The sequence below is a fragment of the Papio anubis genome, chromosome 14 (assembly GCF_008728515.1).
Source record: "Papio anubis isolate 15944 chromosome 14, Panubis1.0, whole genome shotgun sequence".
NCBI lineage: Eukaryota > Metazoa > Chordata > Mammalia > Primates > Cercopithecidae > Papio > Papio anubis.
Genome location: NC_044989.1, coordinates 26,504,772 through 26,528,670, shown reverse-complemented (window position 1 = coordinate 26,528,670; position 23,899 = coordinate 26,504,772). Strand labels below are relative to the sequence as shown.

At 46.3% G+C, this 23,899-nt stretch overlaps 1 protein-coding gene across 2 annotated transcripts in view; it reads right to left on the bottom strand.

Annotated features, from left to right (window-relative positions):
• The window catches only part of DPYSL5 (dihydropyrimidinase like 5), a 103,503-nt gene extending 97,223 nt beyond the window's left edge, over positions 1–6,280 (bottom strand). The window contains exon 1 of one of the 2 annotated variants that reach the window (XM_003908384.3): positions 6,126–6,280. The gene's annotated coding sequence lies outside the window, so the exon portion shown is untranslated. The remainder of the gene's footprint in view (positions 1–6,125) is intronic. The other variant, XM_009183842.4, reaches the window with a different exon arrangement.
• Between the last annotated feature and the right edge of the window lie 17,619 nt (positions 6,281–23,899).

The window sequence follows — 23,899 nt, the reverse complement described above, 5'->3', positions numbered from 1 at the left end:
GCCTGGCCTAGTTAGTTCTTTGTGTCAACTTTGCTACGCTATAGTACCATTATTCAATAAAAGATTCATCTAAGTGTTGCTGTGAAGGTATTTTGTAGATGTGGTTAACATCTATAATCAGTTGACTTTATTTTTTTTTTAATTTTTTAATTTTTGAGATAGTGTTGCTCTGTTGCCCAGGCTGAAGTGCAGTGGTGTAATCACAGCTCACTGCAGCCTCGACCTCCAAGGCCCAAGCAATCCTCTGACGTCACTCTCTCACGTAGCTGTGCTAATTTTTTTTAACTTTTGTAAAGATGGGGTTTCCCTACGTTGCCCAAGCTGGGTGGTTGACTTTAAGGAAAGGAGATTTTCCTTGATAATGTGGGTGGGCCTCATATGATTAGTTAAAAGGTCTTAAGAGAAAAACTGAGTGTTCCCTGAGAAAGAAGAAATTCTAAGTAAAGAGTGTACCACGAGCTCCTGCCTAGTTTCCAGTCTGCCAGCCTTCCCCACAGATATGGGACTTGCCAGCCTCTCCAATTGCATAAACCAATCCTATTGGTTTTGTTTTTCTGGACAACTGATTTTCTGTTTTTCTGGAGAACTCCAGTTATACTGGAGAACTGAGACAAACGGTATTCAAACCCCTTGAGTTCAAGGCCTGGCTCTGCCATGTCCCCATCTGAGTGTCCTTTTTACTTTTGTTGCCTCATTTGCAAAATGGGGATAATAACAGCAACCTAATGCATAGGAATCAGAACCACTCCTGGCACACAGTGCTTTGAAAGTGTTTGTGAAACAAATAATTCTGTGGTTCCAAGTTGCACAAAATTCCATATATCTTAGCTGGAAAACCTGAGTTATCTGTATTCACAACAATTTGCCATCAACCGAACACGACAACTCTTCCCCACACCAAGAACTAAATAGCCTCAGTACAACAGCCCCTCACCAGCCACGCCAGCCTAACCCCACTCAAAGGAATGATGCAGCAAAGCTGAGGTCACAGCACTTCTGGAACACTCTTAATTCTCTAAGTTCTCAGCTGCTAAAAACAGCTGAGCTTTAAGAGGCTGCCAGGAAACAGACTCCACAGAGAACTATTCCTACTATTTGCAAGGGTGGGAGTTTTAGAAAGGAGTCCTAATCATTCGCTCTGTTCGCACTGTTAATCCCTACGGCAACTTGCCATGGCCCCTTGGGATGAATGATTAAATGGGGAATCAAAGTGTGGTTTTTGTGGACACACATTTTAGGGGCAGAATATGATGCTGCTGCTGATGGTGATGATAACTTTTACTGAGCACTTACGAGATGCCAGACGCTGCTCTCAGTGCTAACTATTAACTCATGTAAACCTCAGAACAACCCCTTACGTAGATACTGTTAGGTTGGCACAGAAGTCACTGCAGTTTTTGTCTTTAAAAGTAATGGCAAAAACAGCAATTACTTCTGCACCAACCTAATACAACCATCCTCACTGCACAGATAAACAGAAAGTGACCAAGGTGAAACCTGAACCCAGGTTTTCTGGCTCTCCCTCCGGTACACGCTACCGCTGAGCCTGGATTGTGACGAGGGAGGAGGGAGGCGAGGGAACAAGTACAGAACAGGGCTGTGATTGATGGGAGTGCTTGGCAAGCTCAGGTTCAATCAATGATTAAATCAGCTTATTTTAAATGAAACAAGTTTCAAAGACTGAAGTAGAACAAATCATACACCATGTTCCCCCCTGAATTTCCTTTGTGCCCACTTTTATACATAAATACCAAAGCTCACAAAAGATTCATGCTATGGTATTTCAATCTTTCATCTTCATATAAAAAAAAAAGTAAGGCAAAGCGATTTTGAAATTATTTCTCATTTATCCACTAGCAGTGCAATGAAATCAAACACCTGCTTACTTGAAAAATGATAAAACACATTTATTCTTATTTGCTCCCATATTATACCAAGTTTTCCCTACAGGACTTCACGTTGACAAAGATATCCTGTTTTACAGGATTCCTGTGAATTAAGTCTTAGAAGACTTTTCTGGAATATGTTTTTATACCTAAGAAAACAAAAAAGATACACAGGACCAGATTCTATCAGAAACTGGTAAATTTTCACATCAGGAAGATAGACTGGGTCTCAGATACTCTTGTCCAACTTCTCCAGCTGTCAATATATTTCTATGCCCTAAGAAAATGATCTGAACACAAAATTTACATTTTTTTTTTTTTTTTTTTTTTGAGATAGAGTATCACTCTGTTGCCCAGGCTGGAGTGCAGTGGTACAATCTCAGCTCACTGCAACCTCTGCCTCCCGGGTTCAAGCGATTCTCCAGCCTCAGCCTCCCAAGTAGCTGGGACTACAGGTGTGTGCCACCGTGTCAGGCTAATTTTTTTGTATTTTCAGTAGAGATGGAGTTTCACCATGTTGGCCAGGCTAGTCTCAAACTCCTGACCTCAAGTGATCCTCCCATCTCAGCCTCCCAAACTGTCGGGATTACAGGCATGATCCACCGTGCCTGGCCACAGTTTACTTTTGCCCCAGAGACCTGCCTATAGTCATGCCGTCCCTTGGCTTATAGTCCCTTGGAGCTAATGCAAGATATACAGAAGCCTGGACCAGAGCAGCTATTAAGAAGGGGAAATTCTCAGATAGCTATGGCAGGAGAAGAGACGTGGAAGTGCCACATATGAAGTTTACGCCAAGTCCTGAGACCTGATTTTGTCAACTGTGTAAACTTGCCTTTCTGTGGAATTCTTTCCAGAGACAGCAGCATTGAGAATAATGCAACGACCCTGCTAATGTTTGCACCTAGAGAGGTTATGCTGACAACAGCCAGGTCTTCACGTCCCAAGAACATCTTTGTGTACCTAGCCGAGGTCCCCAAGCTCAAGAATGGCACCCCAGAATTCTGGGGACATAAAGTCCTTCTCTGGGCCCACCTGCCTCTCCCCTTTCTGGGTTCTGTCTTCCAGGTGTTTTACTGGAGCAGCAGTAGAAGGTGGGAGAGGGAGGCTGCTTTCTCTCCATCATCTCTGTAAAAACCGGCTGGTCATACTGGCATTCCTCTTCTATGGATTCCCTGCCATGAGGAACAGACTGGGATAGATGTTCACAGAGTGCTTTAAGAGGATTGCATCCTTTTAAAAATCCATAAAATTATTACAAAAAAGAAGCCAACAAAACACTCCTTTCTGAAATTGTTCCCTTGGGTAATATTATGAAAACATGTTTCCCATTGGAGCTCTTTTACAAGAAAAAAAACCTTCATTGTCAGATTTCTGAGTTTCTAATATTGAGATTCCTAGTTTTTATGTACTCTGAATGCATGTTTGTGTGTATGCGTAAATACATATACATATAATTAGTTAAAATATAGTATGCATATATATGTGTGTGTATGTGTGTATATACATATTAATATATACATATATATAATTAGGTTAAAATATAGTTAAAAACAACCAATGAGCAATGTTTCAGATAGTCCTTCCAGACCAGTTTTGTAAATTCTGTGAGGCACCTCCTCAAAACACCATCCTTTAAAACCAGCAAGACATAGCCTACTGCTGACTCCCTATGGCCAGAAAGGACACTCAGAGAAGAGGCCTTCACGTTGGCAGCTATCATCTGTCCTGGGCAAGAGCCAACAGTCATAGCACAGTCCTTCACCTTATGCACCAACCTTGTTAAGAAAGAAAATCCTGAGATTTCAAGGCTGGGTTAAGAGAGCTCTCAGTTAACTTAGTGGCAAATGTAAGTGGCATCAATGAGTTCTACAATGCCAAGTATTGCCCAGTCTGGGAACAAAAACATTCCTGCCTTTTTTTTTTTTTTTTTTAAATGAATGGCAATTTAAAATGATAATTTTATACTAAAGATTCACCTTTAACTTGTCATCTAACCAACTATCAAAGCAACAGTGCAACACAGAGTTCTGGCTTTGGCTATCACTTCACATGTCAAGGCGCTGCAGCGGTGACTTGCAAGGTATTTAGACTGAGGGCAAGAGGCCGAGTGCATGGAAAGCCCTGCTGAAAGCCTGTTTTAGGCTTCCATTCGGTTCATCTGCTTTCCCATGGGCAAGCAACCACCGCCTATCACAGAGCCACCCCAGTCTTAGGTCAGCAGACAATATGGGCGAAGTCTGCAAGAGGCGCACTGGCTTGGGTGTGGTCACTGGCAAAGAAAAACACTGGTCCCCTAGCAGCGGCTCCCAAACCAAGAGCCTCACCCTTGGCGGATCATTTCCACCCGCTTCTCAGCAATTTGACCACAATCCGCACCAGCCCTTACGGCTCCCCCTGAGAAAGCATAGCGGCAGCCCCTAGACTCGGGCCTCCTCGGCAGACAAAGCCGCTGCTCGGGGGAACCCGCGCTGCACCGAGGCGACCTCCAGTCTCTGGCACCTGCGTCGCCGCCCGGCAGCTCCGCGCAGCTAACCACGCCGCGTCTCGGCAGCGGGTGGACAGCGCGCTGCGGGCGGCCGCGCTGCGCCGGAAGGCACCCGAGCCGGAGTGAGGGGGTGGCTGTCTGCAGGCCCCCAGGCCGGGGGAGCGCCTCCCACCCGGGATTCCCGGCGGGGCCAGGCCCCCACACAGCCCCAAAGACAGCACGTGCCCGGAGGTTCCGCAGGCAGTATTCCCGGCACGCGAAAACTGCACCCTTGCGTCCTGGGGGGACCTGGTTCGTCGTCGGGTGGACACCAGGGTCGGCTATTGTTCTCTGGGTTTCCCCGAAGGGAGACGTCCCCCATGCCGCCTCCCTGGCAGCACCTGCCGCTGGGCAAAGCCTTTCAGCTTCTCGAGAAAAGGGCGTGCCGGGGGGCGCCGCGGAAGATCACAGAACCCTAAGCGAGTCGCTACCGGCTGGTTTCAAGCCTGGAGACAAAGCTCCTCACCAAGCCAGCCCAGCCCCGTCCCGGATCTGCCATCCTGGGTCCCTAGCCCCGGTCCGAGGGCCACGCCCAGCCGGCCACCTGGGCCGCCGGGCCCGGCGCCTGCAGCTGAGGATCGTTTGGCCTGAGACCGCCTCTCAGCTGCTTGCCCCTCCCTCCTCGGGAGGCTCCCCTTCCCAGGAGGCCCCCCTCCTTCGCACAGCGCGGGTCTCCTCGCTCTCGTCCTCCCTCCTCAAACCCAGGCGGTCTCCACCCGCCTGCATCCCTCCTCCCCTCCCCATTCTTCAGCAGATCCAGCCTCGCCGGGCGCCACCTGCACCGAGCTCCTTCCTTCGCTCTTCGGACCCGCCCCCGCCCCCGCCCCTTCTCTTTCCTCCTCAAACCCTAGTTCCCACTCCCTGCTCCCCGAGACCCACTACCTGTTCCAAGCCAGCTCCCCAGCCTTCCCCATCCCCATCTTTTCTCAACCCAGGCCTCCCCTCGCCCTCTCCCGGCTTCTCTCCAGCTCAGACTCCAGCCCCGTCCCCAGGCCCGGGGCGTCGAGTCGGTGCCCGCTGAGATCGATGCTGCAAGGCGGGCTCCCGCGCTGGGATCCAGTCGAGGGACCCAGCTCGGCGCCCGCTCTGGGCTGGGCAGCCGCAGGAGGCCTTTGTGGCTCAGGCAGGAGGCTCGGAGGCTGCAGGCGAGTCCTCTGCAGGCGTCCGCTCCGTTAGGCGGGCGGGTGGAACAGACCGCCGGGTCGGGTCCAGGCTGGGCAGATCCCAACTCGGAGGCGAGAAGGACGGAGGGTGTGTATCTGGGTGGTGTGTGGGACCGGGGACAGCGCAGATCCTGGGACCGGCAGGACTGGCCCCCGGCCAGGGGCACCCCCGCCCAGCCCTCCAGCGGTCCACTGCACAGCGCCTGGCGAGGGGAGCGGCCCACTGCGTGCTAGGCGCGAAACCCCTCGGCCGAGGCGCCTCCTCACCCCAGGGCTTTGCAACCCCGCGAGCACACATTAAACGCTTTCTGTGAGCAGGGCCCGGCACGGCGCTTCGTGGGCGTACAAAGAGGACCCCAAGAGCGCCCTGGCTTAACCCTGATGGCCACCTCCCAACCCCAAACCACACCTCCCGCCGCGTCCCCTGCGGCCGGGCCCCAGGCGCACCCGGCTCCCCGCCCTTTTGTGCACCTCACGCAGAAACAGAAGGGGGAGAGGAGGATGTCCTAGCCCGAGGCGGATAAGCCCACCGACCCCCCTGCCATCACCCACTCCTCCGGGATGCTGCGGCCGCGGGGGCCCGTGGCTCGGTCCGTCTCCGTCTCGCCGCGGCGCCGGAGCTGCGGGTGCTCGGGGCGGCGGCGGCTGCACGCGCGCTCGCTCGGGGGCCGCCTCAGCGCGCCCAGCGCGGGAGTCCAGAGTGGGGAGCGGGGGAGGGGCGCGTGTGGGGGCTGGGAGCGGCCTCCGCCAATCACCGCGCGGCCGGCTCCTCCCGCCGCTCCCCACCTCCGATAGCAGGTTAAGGGGAGGCGGGGACAGGCGGCGCCCCGCGTCCTCGGCGCCGCGCGCGGCCGCCGCCTAGAGACTACAACTCCCGGCAGGCCCTGCTGCAGGGCCGGGGTCCGTTAGCGGACGGAGGGCGCGGCCGGAGAACTCATCGACCCTCCTAGCACCCGGCTCCGTGTTCCCTCGGGTTTCCATGGAGACTCAGGACATCACAAAGCCTGGACGCGCCGAGGCACGGGTCCCCGGGGAGGGCCGGGGGGCGGCTCCGGAGGACACCCCGCCTCCCCTCCCCCAGCTGGATCCCACCCCAGGGGCTGAAACAATGCCGCGACCGCCTCTCCCGGGCTGCGGCCGGGCTGCCCTCCGCGGTGGGACCCCGCCGAGGCCGCCTGGTTCGCGCCAAGACCCGCTCTGACGCCCGCGGGATTGCAGGATGCAAAGGGCGGGGTGGGCGTTATAGGAAAACTGTTCTCATGATCAAAGTGATGGCCACTTGGGGCCATCGCAGTTCGCATCTGCACCCTGTGAGGTCTCGAACCCGGAGTGCATTCTCTCCACCGAGAAGATTTTGCCCAGGGCCACGCGGGGGCTTCCCTGTCCAGAGCGCTCAGGCCTGGTGCCTGTCTTATTTCTGGCTTCTGTCAAGGGACAGCGAAGCCTTTGGAAATTATTCATAACCCAATTTACATTCGCTTCACCTGTTTCTTCATGTTTAAATACATACATGATTTACCAAAATCAACAAATCTAAAAAAGAAGGGGAAGGATCATCCCCGGTTTGTCCCACCTTCCTAGCTAATCCCGGTTCAAGCCTTTGCCGTTGATCTGTGTTATTTTCTGCAGTTATAATAATAGTGTGGATTAGTCATTGGCCTCTTTGCACTTAACGTCACTCCAAAGGCGTTGCGATGCGTGTTAAAATGCAGCATCGAGGACCCCCAAGCTGCAGCTGCAGAATCCCTCCCTCTCCGGGCTCCCCCAGTATCCGGTGGGGATGAGGAGTCCCCTGGCAGCCATGGCCTCGTGAAGGGGTTCTCTTTGCAGGATACTTTCAAACAAAATGGTGTTCACTACTCCGGGGGCGTGGAGGGGGTCCCCTCTCCCCATCTCAGCAAAATCTACCCGGGCACAGGACCCGCAGAGCCCGCCAAGGCGGGGTTCCCTGCTGTCCTTCCCCGGAGAGCTTAGGGCCTGGACCAGGCCAGGCTGGCCTTCGAGGGATGCATTTCTGGATTACCCACTACTGAGTCTGCACTTCTCCCCTTCCCAACTCCCCTCTGCTTGGTGAGCAGAGAGCAGGGAGCCCCCAGGGGAACCTCAAAGCATCCCCAATCCAGCGCAGCCCGGGATGTGGCTGTGAAAACTGCTCCAGCTTGGGGCACTGCCCTGTGAATTCTCCAGGGATTTGCCCGAACAGGGATGTAGGCAAAATGGACTGGGCGTCAGGGAGGTGGCGTGCAACTCCCAGTGGCCTCCCGGCGGCGGAGTCCAGAGGCTACCGCGCGCAGGCGGTGCTGCGCTTTTTGCTTAAGGGAGAGGGAGCCCCCTAGTGACTATAAATGTTTTCTGCGGCGTTTCGTAGACCTTAAATTTGGACTCTAGCTTCTTAGCTTTCTTGGGCTACCTTCCCCAGTCAGAGAAACGGCTGCCTCTACGTCATCTGTCAGTATAGGACATTGATAAAGGTTGCACCCAAACCAGGGGTTGCATATGTCCTCAGTACTTGACTTCGGTTTGTCGTTGTTAACTTAGGCTCCATTTCCTGGGAAGTAGAAAGAGCACAGAGCTGGGAGTCCCACATTGCTGGGTTGGAATCTTTGCTCCTTCAGTTTCTATCTACTTGACCTTGAGAAAGTGACTTACTCCAGCTGACCCTTAGCTCCCCCCAGAATACTGGGGTCATATACATTTTTTTTTTTTTTTTTTGAGACGGAGTCTCGCTGTGTGGCCCAGGCTGGAGTGCAGTGGCCCGATCTCGGCTCACTGCAGGCTCCACCTCCCGGGTTCATGCCATTCTCCCGCCTCAGCCTCCGAGTAGCTGGGACTACAGGCGCCCGCCACCACGCCCGGCTAGTTTTTTGTATTTTTAGTAGAGACGGGGTTTCACCGTGTTAGCCAGGATGGTCTCGATCTCCTGACCTCGTGATCCACCCACCTCGGCCTCCCAAAGTGCTGGGATTACAGGCTTGAGCCACCGCGCCCGGCCCATATACATTTTTTAACCTTGTCGTGGAAATTACATGAACAAATGTATATGAAGGCCATAGCATATTGCCTGGCATATAGTGTGCATGCAACAAATGCAGCTATTATTATTTATCCCACAGAAAGTGGTTATTGAACAGTGTGAGGGATATAAGAATATGTGACACTCCCCACAATAACAGCCACAAAAAGCAATATATTGCGATTTTTATTATAAAGCTCATATTACTACTTGGTCAGATAAAGTAGAATAAGAATTTGGATGGGAAAGAAATCAGTTCTGCATAACATTGGGAAATGGAGGAGCTAGAAATTGGATTTCACCTGGATATTGATTTGATGGACAGTTCTAAGCAGAGGTCTGAGATTCCAGGGTGAAGGAGCAAAAGCTTGTGGGTGGGGAACCCAAGGGGATATTTGGAAGACAGCAGAAGAACCCACCATGTCTTGAAAGTCAAGTCCCTGAATGAGGGTGATGGGAAGAGAATGGGGATAGTGAGTTAGGCAGGGGTTGGGGGTCAGACCTCACAAAGCCCAGGGCTACTGGTTTTTATGAGTAAATGTGTTCTGAGTTCCCAACAGTCTTAACAAACTTCAGAATAAAGGCAAGTTAAAGACTACCATGAAAGGAGGAGGGAGAAAAAATCACACTTTCTGAACTCCTATTATGAGCCCGGGTCTATTTGGTGTTTTACAACACATCATTTAATCCTTGCTACTCCACACAGCAGGTAGCATTGCTCATCTTACAAATGAGGCTATCTGGACTTAGAGAGGTTAAATGATTTGCCTGGGAAGTCACACTGCTGTAAGCAACAGAGCCAGGATTCCAAAGGACATCTGCCTGGTGCAAAGCGGAGCCCTTCCTGCTCCAGCACGTCCTCCTGCCAGCCTCCAGAAGGCCGGATCTCCAGTGCAGAGAGAGCCTGTGACGGTGAGTGACTCTCAAGAAGAGCCCGTTGCCAAGCCATGGGTCCCAGACGTTCCTTCCTCTACAGCTGCAACCTGGCCCTCCTCGAAGTGCCCCCTGGGAAAGGGGCTCTCCAGTATTCCCAGGAGCTTTGTATAATATTAAGTTTCCTCCTCATCCTTCTGCTTTCACTTTTTTTTGCTCCTTATACTTCTCAGTGACAACCCTAGTGTGGGGAACAAATTGCGAAGTCTAGTTAGCCATTAAAAAAAAAAAGTGAGGCCAGGTGCAGTGGTTCATGCCTATAATCCCAGCACTTTGGGAGGTCAAGATGGGACCATCACAAAGCCCAGGAGTTTGAGATCAGCCTGGGCAATATAATGAGTCCTTGTCTCTGCAAAAACATTTTAAAAATTAGCTGAGTATGGTGGCAAGCGCTTGTAGTCCCAGCTATTCAGGAAGCTGGGGTGAAAGCATCACTTAAACCCAAGAGGCGGAGGTTGCAGTGAGTCCAGATTGCTCCAGTGCACTCCAGCCTGGGTGACAAAGGGAGACTCTGTCTCAAAAAGAAAAACTAGCCTGGGCATGGTGGCACACGCCTGTAGTCCCAGCACTTTGGGAGGCTGAGGCGGGCGGATCACCTGAGTTCGAGACCAACCTGACCAACATGGAGAAACCTTGTCTCTACTAAAAATACAAAATTAGCCAGCCGTGGTGGCACATGCCTGTAATCCCAGCTACTCAGGAGGCTGAGGCAGGAGAATCGCTTGAAGCCGGGAGACGGAGGTTGCAGTGAGCCGAGGTCATGCCATTGCCCTCCAGCCTAGGCAACAAGAGTGAAACTCCGTCTCAAAAAAAAAAAAAAAAAAGAAAGAAAAAATAGAAGTGCGGTGGCTCAGGCCTGTAATCCCAGCACTTTGGGGGACCAAGGCAGGTGGATAACCTGAGGTCAGGAGTTTGAGACCAGCCTGACCAACATGGCGAAACCCTATCTCTACTAAAGATACAAAATATTAGCTGGGCGTGGTGGCACGTGCCTGTAGTCCCAGCTACTCAGGAGGCTGAGGCATGAGAATCACTCAAACCCAGGTGGCAGAGGTTGCAGTGAGCCGAGATCGGGCAACTGCACTCCAGCCTGGGCAACAGAGCAAAACTCCGTCTCAATAAAAAAAGAAAAAAAGAAGAAAAAAATTTGGTCGGGGGTGGTGGCACAGGCCTGTAATCCCAGCTACTCCGGAGGCTGAGGCCATAGAATTGCTTGCGCCCAGGAGGCAGAGGCCGCAGTGAACTGAGAGCTTGCCATTGCACTCCAGCCTGGGTGACAGAGCAAGACTCTATTTCAAAATAAATAAACAAATAAATAATAAATAAATAAATAATTGTCAACCGGCAGTCAAACCTGTGTATTCAAGACAGTGCCACAAAGCAGGAGCCAAATTTAAAAAGCTCAGGGCCAGAGGGGCAACAAGACAGACAGATTTTGGGTGAGGGAGGCAGGACAACAGAGAAAGCATGAAGAAGATCTAAAGACATAGAGATACTCAGATACACAAACAGGGGAATGAGACTGGGAAGGTTCCAGGCCCCAGAGCAGTGACTACCGTCAGACAGGGGACGGAGGAGGAGGTCTGGGGAGGCTGAGGGGGTGCTGTGCTAGAGCTGAAACATCAAAATAAATTCCAATGGTTTATCACTACCCTTGAAACTCCGAAGAACTCTCCAAAAATTTAAATCATTCCTTCTGGCCTAGGGAAGTTGTTTTTTCTTTCTTTTTTTTTTTCTGCTTTTATTTTTAAATTTCAAAGTTTAATTTTGAAATGCAAGTTTGCCTTCTCTTGGAACGAGAATGGCCACAAACCAGCATAAAGGAGGAATTGCTGGATGATTCCAGCTGCCCCAGCCTTGTAGCAGAAATCTACAATGTTAAATTGGCATTTATTTCACGCACATGCAGAGGTTCTTTAAGCCAAACAAAGCTAGAAATTGCATAGTCTCACAATGCCAACATTATCCAGATGAAGATAATGAGGCTTTGTTTTAAGCCTTTTTCTCCCTTAACAAATAAAATTTGAGTATTAGAAAGAATAATAATGAGGACAAGAAACACAAGTCAAATATAAACAATCACCTTCAGGGAACAAAATAATTACTCTAAGAGTTAGCTCTTTAATCACCTTTTGGTTCCCTACCTGTCATGTTCCACAACACAGGGCTTTACTGAGCCCCTACTGGTGAAGGAGCTGAGAACATAGGAAAGAATCCTCTCACCCATGCCCCCAAATTGAATTTTTATTGATTAAGTGAATCCAAATGAGTAAGACAGTAGGGCCAGGCGTGGTGGCTCATGCCTGTAATCCCAGCACTTGGGAGGCCAAGGTGGGTGGATCACCTGAGGTCAGGAGTTTGAGACTAGCCTGGCCAATGTGGTGAAACCCTGTCTCTACTAAAAATACAAAAATTAGCCAGTGTGACGGTGTGCGCCTGTAGTCCCAGCTACTCGTGAGGCTGAAGCAGGAGAATTGTTTGAACTCTGGAGGTGGAGCCAAGATCGTGCCACTAAATTCCAGCCTGGGTGACAGAGTAAGATTCCACCAGGGGGAAGAAAAAAAAAAAAAAAAGGCAGTACTTTTCCCTTATTACCTTTCACTGATATTGTTTTTATGAAGCCAGTTCCTCCGCTGAGCTTTCTTTTGTTTTTGTTTTTTGTTTTTGTTTTTTAGAGATGGAGTCTCACTCTGTCACCCAGGCTGGAGTGCAGTGGCACAATTGTAGCTCATTGCAGCCCAGCTCATTTTAAAAATCTTTCTGGGGAGATGGGGTCTCACTACTTTGCCCAGGCTAGTCTCAAACTCCTGTCTTTAAGTAATCCTCCTGCATCAGCCTGGGATTACAGGTTTGAGCCACTGCGCTTGGCCCTAATTTTTGTTTTTTAGTTGCATTAGTCAGAACTTATCTAAATAAGAATTAAAGCTAGGCTGGGTGCTGTGGCTCACACCTGTAATTCCAGCATTTTGGGAGGTTGAGGTGAGTTGATCACTTGAGGCCAGGAGTTTGAGACCAGCCTGGCCAACATGGTGAAACCTCTTCTCTACTAAAAGTACAAGAACTAGCCAGGCATGGTGATGGGCACCTGTAATCCCAGCTACTCAGGAGGCTGAAGTAGAGGAATCGCTTGAACGTGGGAGGTGGAGATGGTGGTGAGCCGAGATTGTACCATTGCACTCCAGCTGGGAGATAGAAGTTGCGGCGAGCCGAGATTGCACCACTGCACTCCAGCCTAGGATACAGAGCAAGACTGTCTCAAAAAAAAAAAAAAAAAAAAGCTAATATTTATTGAGGATTTCCTGTATACTTTAAGTGTATTATTCATTTAATCCCACAGCACACCTGTAAGAAAGATATCATGACATTCACTTTATGGAAGAGGGAACAGGACCTTGAAGTAACTTCCCCAACGTCAAACAGCTCAAAGGGGCAGAGCTAAGATCAAAGTCCCAGTTTGACTCCAGGTTCCATGTCTATTCCATTAGACCACTCCATTAGTTCAGTACCTGTTACTGAACATTATTCCACTTACACTTTCCCTTTTCTCAAATCTATTATGGTTACTTTGAGTTTTTGTTGTTGTTGCTGTTGTTTTTTAAGTTGGTGGTTTTTTTTTTTCTTGTTGGATTGTATGGATGGGAAGTTATTTAGAATTGTAATTTTCAGGGAGGCATCCACTGTGTGATGGGGTAGAATTTGGTGATTTGTAGAATTAGATTCATTTGCTTCCCCACTTTCAGGTAAAAAACGCTGTAAGGCACCCAGGGGACCAGGCGTCCTGCTGTTCAAACCTCCAGTGTCTCAGAGGGCTTGGCCCGTGTGGCCAAGTGGGGCAAGTGCTTGTGTGACCTGGGAGAAGTCACCTCCGTCAGGGGACGTTCTCTTCCCCACTGTAGTGCAGTAGTCACCAGTTCTGTTATTTTGAGGATCAAAAAAGGCTGAATAAAGTTCCAGAGTGTGGAGATGGTGGGCCACATTTTGACAACCCCCTGAATCAATCTCGGCTGTGGAACCTGGTCGGGTTATGCAGCCTCTCTACATCTCGGTTTCTTCCTCTGTGCAAGTAGGGTAGTTCAGTTCCTACCCACAGGGTGGCTGTACGGAGTGCATGAGGAAATGTACATCAGGTGCCTGTGTATGAGGCACATGCTTAGTGTTTGGCCAATGGTTTATAATGAATAGGCTTAAAATTTGACAATGTAAACACCGTGCAATTGAAGTGTAGAACAGAGCACCTACCTTTGGAAGTGTAATGAGGATTAAATAAGTCACATGTACGGCAATTAAAACTGTTAGCAATTACAATTGTTATTATCTGTTCAGTGAAACAAATGTCCATGAAGCGTGAAATTACAGTAGACAGATCATAGTCCTGGTAGAAATAAAACAACTCTTCTTGGCTTTATCATACACCAAGTGGAAATTGTTCTTGAGATCTTTGCCATTCCTCTCCTGGGAATCTTGACCCACCAAACTTGCCAGACGTTTAGCCAGATTCCTAACAAGATCTGGGTACCTGATCTTATTACCAGGTACCAGGGTACCAGGAGTTGCAGTCCCTCAAATTTGAGGTCCCTCAAATGAGCTTTGGATATTTTGTTCTGTGTGTCCAGAATCCAAAACTAGAGCCCACCTGTCTCCCTCTCCCATCCCTTTCTGGCATGGACACAGTACGCCAGGACTGTGTGCCTGTAATTCAGCACCCCACTCCCTGAAGAGGGCCAGCTACCCGCAGCCAGGGAGTCTCCGCTCAACAGTGGGTGTTTTACCGCATGCACCTGGTGTGCCAGAGCCGGAAGGTGAATAAATACATCATCCCCTCAACTCGCCTCAGCTTTTTTCTCTTAGGGAGGAGAGCCTGTGCTCAGACCGGCTACAATTTAGTTGTTCTTTGAGATGTGTCAGCAAATGTTTGTGCTGGGAATTGAACTCATCTGAGTTGAAGCAAAGTGCCTGAGGATCAGACAATGCCTTAGGGCACCTGATCAAATGAGATAACATTTCAGAAATTGTCCAGCCTTGGCAGCATAGTGATCCCCCATCTCAACAAAAAGTTTTAAAATTAGCTGGGCATAGTGGTGTGCGCCTGTAGTCCAAGCTACTTGGGGGGCTGAGGTGGGAGGATCTCCTGAGCCCAGTGGGTTGAGGCTGCAGTGAACCCATGATTTATGCCACTGCATTCCAGGCTGGGTCACAGAGTGAGACCCTGTAAAAGAAAAAGAAAGAAAGAAAGAGAGAGAGAGAGAGAGAAAGAAAGAAAAAGAAAGAAAGAAAGAAAGAAAGAAAGAAAGAAAGAAAGAAAGAAAGAAAGAAAGAAAAAAAGAAAGAAAGAAAGAAAGAAAAGGAAGGAAGAAAGGAAGGAAGGAAGGAAAGGAAGGAAAGGAAGGAAAGAAAGGAGAGAGAGGGAGAGAGGGAAGGAGGGAGGGAAAGAAAGAGAGAAAGAAAGAGATATTGCTTAGCTTTTTGTTGAATTGCATATAAAGCATTATATTGATGTGAATTACTTTTGTTATTATTATTTGATCTGAGGTTTAAAGAGTCATCAGGTTTTGTTCTTTTTTTGTGTGTATGGTAGTTCTTAGTAGCCCTTAGCCTTGAAATTACACATCACCTGGATTAATGGAAACATAATAGTTGTGATGTGTAAAATCTGCCATTTCTCTGGATTCCAGTTATAGAAAAGATGAGTTAAAGAAATAAGAAGTTTAGGCTGGGTTCAGTGGCTCATGCCTATAATCCCAGCACTTTGGGAGGCCGAGGTGGGCAGATCATTTGAGGTCAGGAGTTCAAAACCAGCCTGGCCAACGTGGTGAAACCCCATCTCTACTAAAAATAGAAAAAAGTAGCCAGGCTTGGTGGTGGGTGCCTGTAATCCCAGCTACTCGGGAGGCTGAGGTAGGAGAATCGCTTGATCCCAGGAGGCAGGGGTTTCAAGGAGCAGACATCATGCCATTGCACTCCAGCCTGGGCAACAGAGTGAAACTCCGTCTCAGAAGGAAGGAAGGAAGGAAGGAAGGAAGGAAGGAAGGAAGGAAGGAAGGAAAGAAAGAAAGAAAGAGAGAGAAAGAAAGAAAAGAATTCAGAAGTATATTGAAAACCCTTCCAGACAAATACTGGCATAACTTCATCTGGAAATACAGTTTTCAATTGCAAGCTGGTGTAAGATGGAGAAGGAGTTTCATTGCTTGTTTGAGAATCCTTCCTCTTGAGTATGGAGGGAAGAAAATGGCCAATAAAAGTAGAACTCTGCGATTCAATGACCTAGGTAGAGGGAAGACATTATACTGATCCAAAGTCTTTGAGAATGACCAGGAGGGTCTGGCAGTAGAGTCTGGTTGTAAAATTACGTATGCAACTTTGTAGTTGTGGTTCAGAGAGCCAGTGATTTGCCTTACTCCTTACAGAGATGGAAGTTCCAGAGTTTCTGACTTTTGTCTTCTCAAAAGCCCTCATGAGGCAGAACAAAGAAAAGCATAGAGCTGTCCAAACCTCTAGTGCTGAAAATTATAATAGGTATAGTTCTTACAGTAAACGAGGAAAATTAAAGTAGGATTTACCATAATATGAAGAGTGTGCCAAACAACAAAGAGAAGTTCTGTAAAATAAAGATATTTATTTGGAAGTAGAGCATTGCAATGGAAATACACGTGCCATAGTAAACTATGTGCATATTCTAGGAGGTAATGGAAGACGAAGGTTTTTAAAGGGAAAAATGAAGATTACATGATTAGTTTGAAATAATTTTCCTTGGCTACGAAGATCAATAACAGTATGAGGTTAGACAGGCCATTTCTGAGCAGATGTCCTTTGTGCAAGGTTGTGGTTTTGCAGTCTTTCTGATAGTTTTTATCAGGCATACAAGTATGAGAGCCCTCTCTCCATGGCCTGTCTTCAAACCCAGCTCTATTTGTCAGGGTTTTTTTTTTTTTTTTTTTTTTTTTTAATTAGTGACTCTATTTTGATTCTGACAACTTTCACAAGAAACAGCCCTAAGGGTGAGGACTAATCTTGTGTCTGGAGTTCTTTATTCACCTAATAAATCTGTGATCTTATTTAACTCTTTAGGTAGATTCCTGCAGAAGAATAGGACCCCTTGCCTAACAGCATGGACAGGTGGTATTCACACTATAAAGTGCCATCTGTGGCTTGCTCTGTTGAGGAAATGTACTCACATTAGGCTCTGAAGACCCACGCTGGGAGAATAGCCCACATGCTCTGTGTGGGTCTCTCAGCCTAGTTCCTGGACTAGCCTGGCCAAAGATTTAGCCCTCTGAGCAATGTGATGACCAGGAGGTACCAGCCATGCAACCCTCAGGTAAATTTAGTACTTCTTTGTCCTTGGTCTTATTTTGTTAAGATCTTCAGCCCATTCCTATCATCTTTATCTCATGTAAACTCTTTAAAATAAGTTTCTCATAATGCATATTTTTTTCTTAATCATTCTGCGATTTTTTTTTCTCCAGCAGGTATAGATTTGATATGGAGAAGATTCTTCTTTATTCAGCACTGTCAAATAAACACTCATTGAGAACCTAGTAAGTCAACATGGCAAGACCTCGTCTGTATATTTTTTAAAATCAGACAGGTGTGGTGGTGCATGCCTGTGGTCCCAGCTAGTCCGGAGGCTGAGGTAGGAAAATGGCCTGAGCCCAGGAGGTCAAGGCTGCAGTGACCCGTGATTGTACTGCTGTATTCCAGCCTGGGGTGACACAGCAAGACACTGTCTTAAAAAAAAAAAAAGACAAGGTCACATATTGATCAGTTGTCCAAAACGTTGTGACCTGAGGCTCACAGAAACCTAGCCTTATGTTTCCCCTAGAAGCAATGGTTCAGCATTCAATAATTCAGGGTTCACAGTGACGTTATAGAGCCTAACTTTCAAGAATAACAAGAACCAACTCTACGTGTGTATATATACTCACACTTTTATTTTATTTTATTTTATTTTTTGTGACAGAGTCTCACTCACCCAGGTTGGAGTAAAATGGCACGACCTCGACTCACTGCAACCTCCGCCTCCCAGGTTCAAGTGATTCTCAGCCTCCCGAGTAGCTGGGATTATAGGCGCGTGCCCCACAACCGGCTAATTTCTGTATTTTTAGTAGAGATGGATTTTCGCCTTGTTGGCCAGGCTGGTCTTAAACTCCTAACCTCAAGTGATCCACCCATCTTGGCCTCTCAAAGTGCTGGGATTACAGGCATGAGCCGCCGAGCCCAGCCTACATACACTGTTATACACACATGCAAGTATGACTACTTCTCTATTTCTGTGCATGTGTGCGTGGCAGTACCTGCAGTTTCAGCCATGTGTCTGGGTACTGTCTAGTCCACATTTGTAAGCACCTTCTCCAAAGTGCAAAGCCTGGCTTGTGTTACTGTCCATATGTTTACTTATTTGCTCAATCAATTTGCTTATTGGCTCCATTGGCCAGCTTCCCACCTGCTCCGGTAGCCTCTGCTGTCAGTCACCTCTGCACCCTACCCCACCTTGCCTCTGGATGTTGGGTGCCAATCACCCCTGACACCTCTACATAGCACTCCCCTCGACACCCTGCTTCTTTATTTTGTATGTATGTATGTATATATGTATTTGAGATGGAGTCTTATTCTGTTGCCCAGGCTAGAGTGCAGTGTCATGATCCAGGCTCACTGCAATCTCCACCTCCCAGGTTCAAGTGATTCTCCTGCCTCAGCCTCTCAAGTAGCTGGGATTACAGGCGCCCACCACCAACGCCTGGCTAATTTTTGTATTTTTAGTAGAGACGGAGTTTCACCATGTTGGCCAGGCTGGTCTCGAACTCCTGACCTCAAGCGATCCACTCGCCTTGGTCTATTTTTCTGACTTCCAAGTAAAACAATCTACCTGTATTACTTTTTAAGAATTAATAGACTTTATTTTTTGGAACAGTTTTAGATTTATAGAAAAGTTAAGCACAAATTACAGAAGGCTCCCATACCCCTCCCCACACACGTACACACTGAATTTCCTCTATTCTTAACATTGTGCATTAGTATGGTACATTTGTTACAACCTTTTTTTGAGACAGGGTCTTGCTCTGTCACCCAGGCTGGAGTGCATTGATGTCATTACAGATCACTGCAGCCTCGACCACCTGGGCTGAAGTAGTCCTCCCATCTTAGCCTACAGAGTAACTGGTACTATAGGTGTGCACCACCACAGTCACTTAATTCTAAAAAAAATTGTTTTTGATAGAGACGGGGGCCTTACTATGTTGCCCAGGCTGGTCTTGTACTCTTGGCCTCAAGTGATCCTCCCATCTTAGCCTCACGAAGTGCTGGAATTACAGGCATGAGCCACCTGCCTGGCTATTACAAATAAATGTTGATACATTGCTATTAACTAAAGTTTATAGTTTACAGTAAGGTGTACTCTTTGTGTTGTATAGTTCCTTGGGTTTTGACAAATCCCTAATGTCATATATCCACCATTAATGTATCAATATAAAATAGTTTCACTGTCTCCCAAGCTTCACCTATTCATCCCTTCCCTTTGCATCCCCTGCCCTACCCCCACAATCCTTGGCAGCTGCTGGTCTTTTTATTGTCTCTATAGTTTTGCTTTTTCCAAAATGGCATATAGTTGAAGTCATATAGTATATAGCCTTTTCAGACTGGCTTCTTTCACTTAGCAGTGTGCTTTTAAGGTTTCTTCATGTCTTTTTATGGCTTGATAACTGAATAATATTTCATTGTATGGATATAACACAGTTTGTGTATCCATCTATCTACTGAAGGACATCTTGGTTGCTTTCAGTTTTGGGAGATTCTGAATAAAGCTCTTAAAAACATTCATGTTCAAGCTTTTGTGAGACAAAAGTTTTCTTACCCACTCAGTTGAGTAAATACCTAGGAGTGCAACTGTTGGATGTACAGGAAGATTCTGTTCAGTTTTGTCTTCCTAATTTTCTTCCAAAATGGCTGTAGCGTTTTGCACTCCCACTAGCAGTGAATGAGAGTTCCTGTTACTCCACATCTTCATCAGCATTTGGTATTGTAAGTTCTTCGTATTATACTCATTCCAATAGGTGTGCAGTGGTATCTTATTATCTCAATCTGTAATTCTCTAATGATATATGATGTTGAGCATCTTTTCATATGATTATTCATCATCCATATGTCTTATTTGTTGAGGTGTCTGTTCAGGTTTTTTGCTCATTTTTAAATTAGGGTTGTTTGCTTTCTTTGTTGAGTTTTAGGAGTTTTTTAGATTTAGATATAAGTCCTTTATCAGATAAATTTTGAATTTTTTTTTTTCTAGTTTGTGGCTTGTCTTTTCATTCTCTTAAGTGTCGTAGACCAAGGAGAAGATTTTAATTTTAATAATGTCCATCTTATCAATGTTCCTTTCATGGTTCATGCATTTAGTGTTTTATCTAAAAACTCATTGTCAAGCCCAAAGTCACCTAGATTTTCTTCTATGTAACCTTCTAGTTTTATAGTTTTGCATTTTACATTTATGTCCATGATCTATTTTGAGTTGATTTTTGTGAAAGGTGTAAGGTCAATGTCTCAATTCATTGTTTTTGCATTATGTATGTCCAATAGCTTTGTTGAAAAACTATGCATTCTCTACTTAATTGCCTTTGCTCCTTTTTAAAGATCAGTTGCCTTGTTAAAGATCTGTTGTCTTTTTCTGGGCTTTCTATTCTGTTCCATTGATCGATTTGTCTGTTATTTCACCAATAGCACACTGTCTTGATTAAAGTAGCTTTACAGTAAGTCTTGAAGTTGGGTGGTGTCTACCTTTAGATAGTCTTCAGTATTTTGTTGACTATTCTGGGTCTTTTGCCTTTCCACATAAATTTTAGAATCAGTTTGCTGATATCCACAGAATAACTTGCTGGTAAATTAATAGGGATTGTGTTGAATCTCTAGATCAAACTGGGAAGAGTTGACATCTTAACAGTATTGAGGCCAGGTGCAGTGGCTCACGCCTGTAATCACAGCACTTTGGGAGGCTGAGGCAGGAGGATCACCTGAGGTCAGGAATTCGAGACCAGCCTGGCCAGCATGGTGAAACCCCGTCTCTACTGAAAATACAAAAATTAGCCAGGCGTGGTGGCAGGTGCCTGTAATCCCAGCTACTCGGGAAGCTGAGGCAGGAGAATTGCTTGAACTGGGGAAGTGGAGGTTGCAGTGAGCCGAGATTGCACCAGCGCACTACAACCTGGGCGAAGAGTGAGACTCTGTCTCAAAAAAACCTGTATTGAGTCTTCTTGTCCATAAACGTAGAATATCCATTTATTTGGATAATCTCTTATATCTTTCATTGGAGTTTTATAGCTTTTCTCATATAGATCCTGTACATATTTTGTTAGATTTATACCTAAGTATTTCTCTTTTTTCTTTTCATTTTTTCTCTTTTGGTGTTAATGTAAATGATACTGTGTTTTAAGTTTCAAATTCCAATTGTTCATTGCTGGCATATAGGAAAGAACTGACTTTTGTACATTAACCTTGTATCTTGAAGCCTTGTTATAGTCAGTTATTCCTGGAGTCTTTTTGTTGATTCTTTGGGATTTTCTACACAGACACTCATGTCATTTGCAAACAAATATTTTTTATTTCTCCTTTTCCAATCTGTATCTTTTATTTCCTTTTCTTGCCTTGTTGCATTAGCTAGTACATCCAGTATGACGTTGAATGGGAATGGTGAAGAACATCCTTGATCTTAGAGGGAAAGCATCTGATTTCTCACTATCATTTATGATGTTAGTTGGAGATTTATTTTCTTTTTCTTTATCTTTTCGTTTTTTTCTTTTGAGATGGGAGCTTCCTTCTTGTTGCCCAGGCTGGAGTGCAATGACATAATCTCTGCTCACTGCAACCTCCGTCTCCTGGGTTCAAGCAATTCTCATGCTTCAGCTTCCTGAGTAGCTGGGATTACAGGCACCCACCACTACACCCAGCTAATTTTTTGTATTTTTAGTAGAGACAGGGTTTCACCATGCTGGTCAGGCTGGTCTTGAACTCCTGACCTCAGGTGATCCACCCATCTTGGCCTCCTAAAGTGCTGGGATTAGAGGCGTGAGCCAATGGGCCTGGCCTAGCTGTAGATTTTTATAGAAGTTCTTTATCAAGTTTGGGAAGGTCCCTTCTATTTCTAGCTTGCTGAGAGTTTTTGATCATGAATGCTGTTAGGTTTTGTCAAATGCTTTTTCTGCTTCTACTGATAAGATCATATAATGTAGCATGTTGATGTGATGATTACATTAATTAATTAATTTTTGACCCAGACTTGCATACCTAGAATAAATCCCACATTGTTGTAGTGTATAATTCTTTTTATACACTGTTGGGTTCAACTTACCATTTTGTTGAGGATTTTTGCATCTATCTTCATGAGAGATATTGGTCTATAGTCTTTCTTATAACCTTTATCTGGTTTTGGAATTAGGGTAACGATGGCCTTACAGAATGAATTAGGAAGTATTCCCTCTCCTTCTATTTTCTGGAAAAGGTTGTAGGAAAATGGTATTATTTCTTCCTTGAATGTTTGGTAGAATTCACCAGTAGAGCCATCTGGACCTAGTGTTTTCGTTTTTGGAAGATTATTAGCTATTGATTCAATTTATTTAATAGATTTAGGCCTGTTCAGATTATCATTTATTTTATTTTATTCACTTTACTTTTTTGAGATGGGGGGTCTCAGTCTGTCCCCCAGGCTGGGGTGCAGTGGCATGATCACTGCTCATTGCAGCCTCTACCACCTAGGCTCAAGCAGTTCTCCCACCTCAGCTTCTCAAGTAGCTGGGATTACAGGAATGCACCTTCATGCCCAGCTAATTTTTGTATTTTTTACAGAGACGGGGTCTCACTCTGTTGCCCAGGCTGGTCTCAAACTCCAAGGTTTAAGCTATCCTCCCACCTTGGCCTTTCAAATTGTTGGGATTACAGGCATGAGCCACTGCATCCAGCCAGACTATCTATTCCTTTTTAAAAAATTTTAAAAATATATGTTTAAAATTTTAAAAATAGAGATGATGGCCCACTATGTTGCCCAGGCAGGTTTCAAACTCTTGGGCTCAAGTGATCCACCCACCTCAGCCTCCCCAAGTGCTGGAATTTTAGGCATGAGCCACCAGGCCTTGCCTCTATTTCTCTATTTCTAAACTAAACTATTTCAGTTTGTGTCTTTCAAGTAACTGGTCCATTTCATTTAAGCTATCAGATTTGTGAGCACAGAATTTTTCATAAAATTCCTTTATTATCCTTTTAATGTTCTTAGGATTAGAAGTGATTGCCCCCTCTTTTATCTCTGATATTAGTGATTTATGTTTCTTCTCTCTCTCTCTCTTTTGTCTTTTTGATTTGCCTGGCTATCAATTGTATTGCTCTTTTTGAAGAATCAGCTTTTGGTTTTATTGATTTTCTCTATTGATTTCCTATTTTCAATTTCATTGATATCTTCTCTAATTTTTATTATTTCTTTCCTTCTGCTTTCTTGAGGCTCACACTGCTCTTCTTTCTCTATTTTCCTAAGATGAAAGCTTAGATTATTGATGTTAGATCTTTCTTCCTTCCTAGTATATAACTTCAATACTATGAATTTCCCTGTAAGCACTGCTTTTACTACATCCCATAAATTTTGGTGTTTTATTTTCATTGAGTTCAAAATATTTTAAAATTTCTCTTGAGACTTCGACTCACATGTTATTTAAAAATGTGGTGTTTTGTTTTGTTTTGTTTTTTTGAGATGGAGTCTTGCTCTGTTACAGGCTCATTCCTGTAATCCCAGCACTTTGGGAGGCCGAGGCGGGTAGATCACCTGAAGTTAGGAGTTTGAGAACAGCCTGACCAACATGGTGAAACCCCGTCTCTATTGAAAACACAAAAATTAGCCGGGCATGGTAGCACGTGCCTGTAGTCCCAGCTACTCAGGAGGCTGAGGCAGGAGAATCACTTGAACCCGGGAGGCAGAGGTTGCAGTGAGCCAAGATCATGCCACTGCACTCCAGCCTGGGTGACAGAGCGAAACTCCATCTAAAAACAGAAAAGAAAAGACAAGAGGTCCAGCCCCAAACCAAAATTTTCATTCGTATGTTGGGAGGTCGGGAGGATGCTCTCCTATGCAGAATATGGAGGACTGTGTCCAGCATGTCCCTCTGGAGGGGCCATACCATCAGCTAGCGGCATTTCCAGGCCCACCACTGCAGCAACTCTAGCTCACAATGTCTCCTAAAGCTCACTCAACAAGCTCAGAGTAAGTTTTGGGGGCGTGGGTGACATGCCAGAAAGGACTGGCTAAGGTGACAACTCAAGCAAAGACCAGACAGGAAGGTGTGAGTAACAACTATGGAGCAGTCTTCTTTTTACAGAAACTGAAAAAATAAATAGAACATCTTTAACAGTTATAAAA